The following is an 8,611-nucleotide window of genomic DNA, read 5'->3' as shown; positions in this document are numbered from 1 at the left end:
CCCTCAAAGCTCATCACTAAGCTAAGGATCCTGGGACTAAACACCTCCCTCTGCAACTGGATCCTGGACTTTCTGAACGGGCCGCCCCCAGGTGGTGAGGGTAGGAAGCAACACATCTGATCCTCAACACTGGAGCTACACAGGGGTGCATGCTCAGTCCCCTCCTGTACTCCCTGTTCACCCACGACTGCATGGCCAGGCACGACTCCAACACATTCATTAAGTTTGCAGACGATGCGACAGTGGTAGGCCTGATCAGCGACAATGACGAGACAGCCTATAGGGAAGAGGTCAGAGACCTGGCCATGTGGTGCCAGAATAACAACCTATCCCTCAATGTAACCAAGACTAAAGAGATGATTGTGGACTACAGGAAAAGGAGGACCAAGCACGCCCCATTCTCATTGACGGGGCTGTAGTGGAACAGGTTGAGAGCTTCAAGTTCCTCGGTGTCCACATCAACAACAAACTAGAATGGTCCAAATACACCAAGACAGTCATAAGGAGGGCACGACAAAGCCTATTCCCCCTCAGGAAACTAAAAAGATTTGGCATGGGTCCTGAGATCCTCAAAAGGTTCTACAGCTGCAACATCGAGAGCATCCTGACTGGTTGCATCACTGCCTGGTTCGGCAATTGCTCGGCCTCTGACCGCAAGGAATTACAGAGGGTAGTGCGTACAGCCCAGTACATCACTGGGGCTAAGCTGCCTGCCATCCAGGACCCCTACAGCAGGCGGTGTCAGAGGAAGGCCCTAAAGGCCCTTATCATATATGCATAGTCACTGTAACTATACATTCACGTACTTACTACCTCAATTGGGCCGACCAACCTGTGCTCTCGCACATTGGTTAACCGGGCTATCTGCATTGCGACCCGCCACCCACCACCCTGCAACCCCTCTTTTACGCTACTGCTACTCTCTGTTCATCACATTTGCGTAGTCACTTTAACCATATCTACATGTACATTCTACCTCAATCAGCCTGACTAACCGGTGTCTGTATGTAGCCTTGCTACTCTATGTAGCCTGTCTTTTTACTGTTTTATTTCTTTACTTACCTATTGTTCACCTTTCTTTCACTATTGGTTAGATCCTGTAAGTAAGCATTTCACTGTTTTCACCTGTTGTATTCGGCGCACGTGACAAATGCACTTTGATTTGATTCGTTTTTATATTTTCTGGGTCAAAGTTTGGCTTTTTCAAGAGAGGCTTTATTAATGACACTTTTAGTGAGTTTGGTACACATCTGGTGGATAGAGAGCCGTTTATTATGTTCAACATAGCAGGGCCAAGTACAGGAAGCAGCTCTTTCAGTAGTTTAGTTGGAATAGGGTCCAGTATGCAGCTTGCAGGTTTAGAGGCCATGATTATTTTCTTCAATGTGTCAAGAGATACAGTATTCAAAAAGTTGAGTGTCTCTCTTGATCCTAGGTCCTGGCAGAGTTGTGCAGACTCAGGACAACTGAGCTTTGGAGGAATACAAAGATTTAAAGAGGAGTCCGTAATTTGCTTTCTACTGATCATGATCTTTTCGTCAAAGAAGTTCATGAATTTATCAATGCTGAATTGAAAGCCATCCTCTCTTGGGGAATGCTGCTTTTAAGTTAGCTTCAGATCCACAACATTTATTCTTACGGGACAAAACTAGGTCCAGAGTATGACTGTGGCAGTGAGTAGGTCGGGAGACATGTTGGACAAAACCCACTGAGTCGATGATGGCTCAGAAAGCCTTTTGGAGTGGGTCTGTGGACTTTTCCATGTGAATATTAAAGTCACCAAAAATGTGAATGTTATCTGCCATGACTATAAGGTCCAATAGGAATTCAGGGAACTCAGTGAGGAAAGCTGTATATGGCCCAGGAGGCCTGTAAACAGTAGCTATAAAAAGTGATTGAGTAGGCTGCATAGATTTCATGACTAGAAGCTCAAAATACGAAAACGCAGTCTTTTTTTTGTAAATTGAAACTAGCTATCATAAATGTTAGCAACACCTCCGCCTTTGCGGGATGCGCGGGGGATATGGTCACTAGTGTAACCAGGAGGTGAGGCCTCATTTAACACAGTAAATTCATGAGGCTTTAGCCATGTTTCAGTCAGGCCAATCACATCAAGATTATGATCAGTGATTAGTTAATTGACTATAACTGCCTTGAAAGTGAGGTATCTTACATTAAGTAGCCCTTTTCTGAGATGTGAGATATCACAATCTCTTTCAATGATGACAGGAATGGAGGAGGTCTATATTCCAGTGAGATTGCTAAGGAGAACACCACCAGTTCAGTTTTGACCAAACTAGATCGAGGCACAGACACTGTCTCAATGGGGATAGTTGAGCTGACTACACTGACTCTGCTAGTGGCAGACTCCACTAAGTTTGCAGGCTGGCTATCTCATTGTGAGCTAGGGGAGTTAGAGCCCTGTCTATGTTCGTAGGTAAGATGAGAGCACCCCTCCAGCTCAGCAGGCCAGGCTTGGTCCTGTTTGTGTGTGAGTCCCAGAAAGAGTGACAATTATGTACAAATGCTATCTTTTGGGAGGGGCAGAAAACAGTTTTCCAACAGCGATTGTTGTGAGACTCTGCTGTAGAGCTCATCACTCCCCCTAACTGGGAGGGGGCTCAGAGACAATTACTCGATGCCGACACATCTTTCTAGCTGATTTACATGCTGACGCTATGTTGCACTTTGGTGACCTCTGACTTTTTCATCCTAACATCGTTGGTGCTGACGTGGATAACAATATGCCTATGCTCTCTACACTCGCCAGTTTTAGCTTTAGCCAGCACCATCTTCAGATTAGCCTTAACGTCGCTAGTCTTGCCCCTGGTAAACAGTGTATGATCGCTGGATGATTCGTTTTAAGTCTTATATTGTGGGTAATGGAGTCACCAATGACTAGTGTTTTCAATTTGTCAGAGCTAATTGTGGGAGGCTTCAACGTCTCAGACAGGAGGAGGAGAGACCAGAGAAGGCTTGGCCTCTGACTCCAACTGTCATAAATTTTATGAATGACTAAATGATGTATACATTTAACGTAGAACTATAACTAACAGAATACTACCCTGTCACTGTATGATTGTATGAAACTTATTAGAATCGTAAAACTAAATCTGATGTGTGTAGTTTTAGTCAAGAATTAGAACAAGGACTTTCTGTTCCTTTTTAGTATGTAAGCAGGGTGCAAGTATGAAACAAATTGAGCTATCGTCAGACAAGCTGTACTACTGTGTTCTTTACAGGACATGCTGTCCCCACTCAGGGAGATTAGAGACCTGGGCTTGTAGTAGATTGCATAACAGGTGGCAGACAATGTATGAGTAGGAGAAGACTTGTGAACTATATTGCCATTTTATCTGAGAGGAGGAGGAACATTTATGACAAAATGTGAGGTATATAGACCAATGTACAGGAAATGATGAGCAGAGCTCTCTAAATAAACATTCACGACTATTGTAACTGGGCTTCCGTCTGATTCATTCCAACCAGTTTCTTACAAATTCTGGGTTTCAGGCTGAGTTATCAATTCAATTGGATTTATGAACACTGAGAACATAATTTTCTTGACACCGACATATTGCTAAATGGGGAGAACCGGTTGAAAAATTTCTGTCTGCTGAATGAGCGACAACGGTTGAGCATTCCTACAGCATTTCCTTCCAGAAGCCATGAGAAAATTGTCCGGCTGCGGGGACTGTGCGAGGGATTTATACTACTATCTGTACTTATTGGTGGCACAGACGCTGTTTTATCCTTTCCTACACTTAAATTACCCCTGCCTAACGATTGTGTCTGAAGCTGGGCTTCCAGCACAGCTATCCTCATCATAAAGCGACCGTTCTCCGTATATTATGAGTACAGCGAGTTCAATTAGAAGAAGTTTGTCAAATTTCTGCTAGAGCTGCCCCAGTCAACTGTAAGTGCTGTTATTGTGAAGTAGAAATGTCTAGGAACAACAACAGCTCCGCCTCGAAGTGGTAAACCACATGGGACTGCCGAGTGCTGAAGCGTAAAAATCGGTTGCAGCACTTACTACCGAGTTCCAAACTGCCTCTGGAAGCAACTTCAGCACATTAACTGTTTGTTGGGAGCTTCATGAAATGGGTTTCCATGGCCGAGCAGATGCACACAAGCCTAAGAGTACCATGGTGTAAAGCTTGCCGCCATTGGAGTCTGGAGCAGTGGAAACGTGTTCTCTGGAGTGATGAATCACGCTTCACCATCTGGCAGACCGACGGACGAATCTGGGTTTGGCGGATGCCAGTAGAACGCTACCTGCCCGAATGCATGGTGCCAACTGTACATTTTTGTGGAGGAGGAATAACGGTCTGGGGCTGTTTTTCATGGTTTGGGCTAGGTCCCTTAGTTCCAGTGAAGGGAAATCTTAACGCTACAGCATACAATGACATTCGAGACGATTCTGTGCTTCCAACGTTGTGGCAACCGTTTGGGGAAGGCCCTTTCCTGTTTCAGCATGACAATACTTCATTGCACAGATGCAGAAGAGTAGGGAGGTAAGGCAATAAATAGGCCTTAGAGGCGAAATAATTACAATTTAGCGTTAATACTGGAGTGATAGATGTGCAGATGATGATGTGCAAGTAGAGATACTGGGGTGCCAAAGAGCAAATGGATAAGTAACAATATGGGGATGAGGTAGTGGGGTGTGCTGTTTACAGATTGGCTGTGTTCAGGTACAGTGATCGGTAAAGGAAGTGTTGGCTTTGGGGATGACCAGTGAAATATACCTGCTGGAGAGCTTGCTACTGGTGGGTGTTGCATACACACCCACACACAGGTCCAGAGGAAGAGAGACAGAGAGAGCCTGAGATTTCATTAAAGGTAAATTACATTTTAAAACCCTTCATTTCATCAAAAATGTTACTACCAGTATTTAAACACATTATTATTATTAAAAGTTACTATGCAATATTAAATTAAGCTATACCTCAAACGTTTTTTTACTAAACATTTATATAAATCCTACATATTACAACACAATACTACATTTTAATAACCTTTAAATGTTTATCTATAATTGTTTTTTAACTGTATTCATATAAATAATTCCTTTGCTCCTTGATCAGGGCTTCTAAATCCACAGCTCGTAACTTGATGCAACCAGAGGGCAGAGGGCCGAGGAAGAGAGACAGAACACCAGCAGAAGAGCTGTCATTAGTTGAAGGTAAATACAGTACATGCTTCTTTTTAAAACCCTTTATCTTTTCCTGCAAAATGCTACTACCCCCATTTAAACATATTACTATTATTATTATGTTGTAGGAAAGATTCTAAATGTGTTTTGTCCATAGAAATAATGTTTTGAGTAAGTTTCTCTCTGCTTGTAACCTAGCACCCTGCCTCTCTCACACGCGCACACACACACACACACACACACGTCATAGGACAAGTCTAACACTTACAGTGCCTTGCGAAAGTATTCGGCCCCCTTGAACTTTGCGACCTTTTGCCACATTTCAGGCTTCAAACAAAGATATAAAACTGTATTTTTTTGTGAAGAATCAACAACAAGTGGGACACAATCATGAAGTGGAACGACATTTATTGGATATTTCAACTTTTTTAACAAATCAAAAACTGAAAAATTGGGCGTGCAAAGTTATTCAGCCCCTTTACTTTCAGTGCAGCAAACTCTCTCCAGAAGTTCAGTGAGGATCTCTGAATGATCCAATGTTGACCTAAATGACTAATGATGATAAATACAATCCACCTGTGTGTAATCAAGTCTCCGTATAAATGCACCTGCACTGTGATAGTCTCAGAGGTCCGTTAAAAGCGCAGAGAGCATCATGAAGAACAAGGAACACACCAGGCAGGTCCGAGATACTGTTGTGAAGAAGTTTAAAGCCGGATATGGATACAAAAAGATTTCCCAAGCTTTAAACATCCCAAGGAGCACTGTGCAAGCGATAATATTGAAATGGAAGGAGTATCAGACCACTGCAAATCTACCAAGACCTGGCCATCCCTCTAAACTTTCAGCTCATACAAGGAGAAGACTGATCAGAGATGCAGCCAAGAGGCCCATGATCACTCTGGATGAACTGCAGAGATCTACAGCTGAGGTGGGAGACTCTGTCCATAGGACAACAATCAGTCGTATATTGGACAAATCTGGCCTTTATGGAAGAGTGGCAAGAAGAAAGCCATTTCTTAAAGATATCCATAAAAATCCCCACTGTCAAACATGGTGGTGGCAGCATCATGGTTTGGGCCTGCTTTTCTTCAGCAGGGACAGGGAAGATGGTTAAAATTGATGGGAAGATGGATGGAGCCAAATACAGGACCATTCTGAAGAACCTGATGGAGTCTGCAAAAGACCTGGGACTGGGACGGAGATTTGTCTTCCAACAAGACAATGATCCAAAACATAAAGCAAAATCTACAATGGAATGGTTAAAAAATAAACATATCCAGGTGTTAGAATGGCCAAGTCAAAGTCCAGACCTGAATCCAGTCGAATCTGTGGAAAGAACTGAAAACTGCTGTTCACAAATGCTCTCCATCCAACCTCACTGAGCTCGAGCTGTTTTGCAAGGAGGAATGGGAAAAAATTTCAGTCTCTCGATGTGCAAAACTGATAGAGACATACCCCAAGCTACTTACAGCTGTGATCGCAGCAAAAGGTGGTGCTACAAAATTTTAACTTAAGGGGTCTGAATAATTTTGCACGCCCAATTTTTCAGTTTTTGATTTGTTAAAAAAGTTTGAAATATCCAATAAATGTCGTTCCACTTCATGATTGTGTCCCACTTGTTGTTGATTCTTCACAAAAAATACAGTTTTATATCTTTGTTTGAAGCCTGAAATGTAGCAAAAGGTCGCAAAGTTCAAGGGAGCCGAATACTTTCGCAAGGCACTGTAGTTATACTCTGGCAAACCTACCCGGAAAATACTTTTTCATTTTACAAGGGGACACAAGCTCCCTCCATAAGTTAACTACAAAACTTTACCAACTGTTTCAAATTGTCAAACTCAGGCCTCTCCATTCTCTACATAAATACCCAACTGTTTAAAATTGTCAAACTCAGGCCTCCATTCACTACATGAATTCCCAAATGTTTCAAATTTTCAAAGACATTCAACAGTTCAACAAGGTCACTATACATCAATCACCAGGACATTTTTATTACAAACATATGCTTTACTTCAAAGGCACAGTTGCACGATCATGTTACATAAGCACTCACTCTATAGCATGAGAAAATCCGGACAGGATTTCCATAGCGTGAGAACATCCGGACAGGATGTCCATAAAAGGGCATAAACAAGTAACACTAAAAATAGATCATCAATCACTTTTTGACACATGCCGTCTACTATATTCTCTCTGACACCATATAACAATTAGGTCTACATATATTTCCTATAGTTGACATATCAATAGATGTCAAATTGTACACACATTTCTATAACATAAACTATACCATCAACTCTCTGGTTCAAAGCAATTGCCAAAACGTTAGACCACCGTAGATGGATTCTGAATGAATCGCTTAGTGTTATATGTATCTATATTTGTCACAGACCCGTCCATCCCCTCAACTCTCTCTGGGCCAAAGTAATGAGCACAATAGAATATCTGATTGAGTTAATTGCTGAATGATAGTGTAAATTAAGAAACAAACTTTGGAATTGCCTGCAGAGCAGAGCATGAAGGCATCCCTCTTGACAAATCGACTTTTCTCATCCAGAAAGTGGGCTGGGATGAAGGTGTGTGAGCTCTTCCATTCACTCCCGTCTTGTAGGACAAACGTCAGTCGAGAAAACAAGCGTCCCCTTCTTGATGAAGTGGAAGATGATGCCCTGGAAAGTGATGTCTCGCCTAGAGGTGTGAGGGATGGCCATGGGTAAAATGTTGGCTAGTCTCTGGGTCTCATGGATCACTGTATCAGTGTAGAGCAGGTTCTTCCTGTCCTCTACTAAGGGCTGACAACTTCCTATGACGCTACTGATCTCTTCTTGGACCCTGTCTGTAAAATAAAAGAAGAGGAAGGGCCAAAATGACTACCTTCAGAGAACATTTACCCTGGACCTTATATTGGTTTTCTCAAATGCTTGAACACTTCTCAAACCAGGATTCCCCGTTCCAAAACAGTTTTGCTTGGGTAAAACGCAGGTGGGCAATTTGCCAATGTTAACAGGAAGTAAAATGTTGATTATCTTGCATTACTTTAATCAACTGCACTGCCTGTGTGTGGATGTCTGTGTGCACATTGATACTTACCATGTATAAGGGGGTTCTTGGTCATTAGCATCAAAACCCAGCGTAGGGTTGTCCCTGTGGTGTCAGTAACAGCAGAAAACAGAGGAAAGCAGGGTGTTGTTATGGTGATGAGTGTTTATGTTGCCTGATTCCTTATGCATACTGTACGTACATTAAAACCCAGAAAAGGGGAGGAATGATTTGTTTTCCCCTCAAAAGTCACAAGGGGCGTGGCTTAGGATGGTCTAGCCTCCAGAACACACACTACTGCAGCCCACTGCTATTTCGGCTATCTTTTTCTTTACGCCGTCCTATCACAGGGCTCTCCAACCCTGTTCCTGGAGAGATACTGAGAACTAATCTTTTCCTGTAGAGATATCCTCC

The 8,611-nt window shown here is 42.8% G+C and overlaps 1 long non-coding RNA gene across 1 annotated transcript; it reads right to left on the bottom strand.

Annotated features, from left to right (window-relative positions):
* Nucleotides 1-7,190: 7,190 nt before the first annotated feature.
* On the bottom strand, nucleotides 7,191-8,572 carry LOC112237448. The gene is made up of 3 exons (XR_006081094.1): nucleotides 8,400-8,572; nucleotides 8,249-8,302; nucleotides 7,191-7,994 (listed from the first exon to the last, which is right to left on the bottom strand). It is a non-coding gene; the product is annotated as an uncharacterized LOC112237448 (long non-coding RNA).
* Between the last annotated feature and the right edge of the window lie 39 nt (nucleotides 8,573-8,611).

This window comes from Oncorhynchus tshawytscha, unplaced genomic scaffold, assembly GCF_018296145.1.
Source record: "Oncorhynchus tshawytscha isolate Ot180627B unplaced genomic scaffold, Otsh_v2.0 Un_contig_15422_pilon_pilon, whole genome shotgun sequence".
Lineage (NCBI taxonomy): Eukaryota > Metazoa > Chordata > Actinopteri > Salmoniformes > Salmonidae > Oncorhynchus > Oncorhynchus tshawytscha.
The sequence above is the reverse complement of the archived record's forward strand: the minus strand, read 5'-3'. Positions and strand labels throughout refer to the sequence as shown.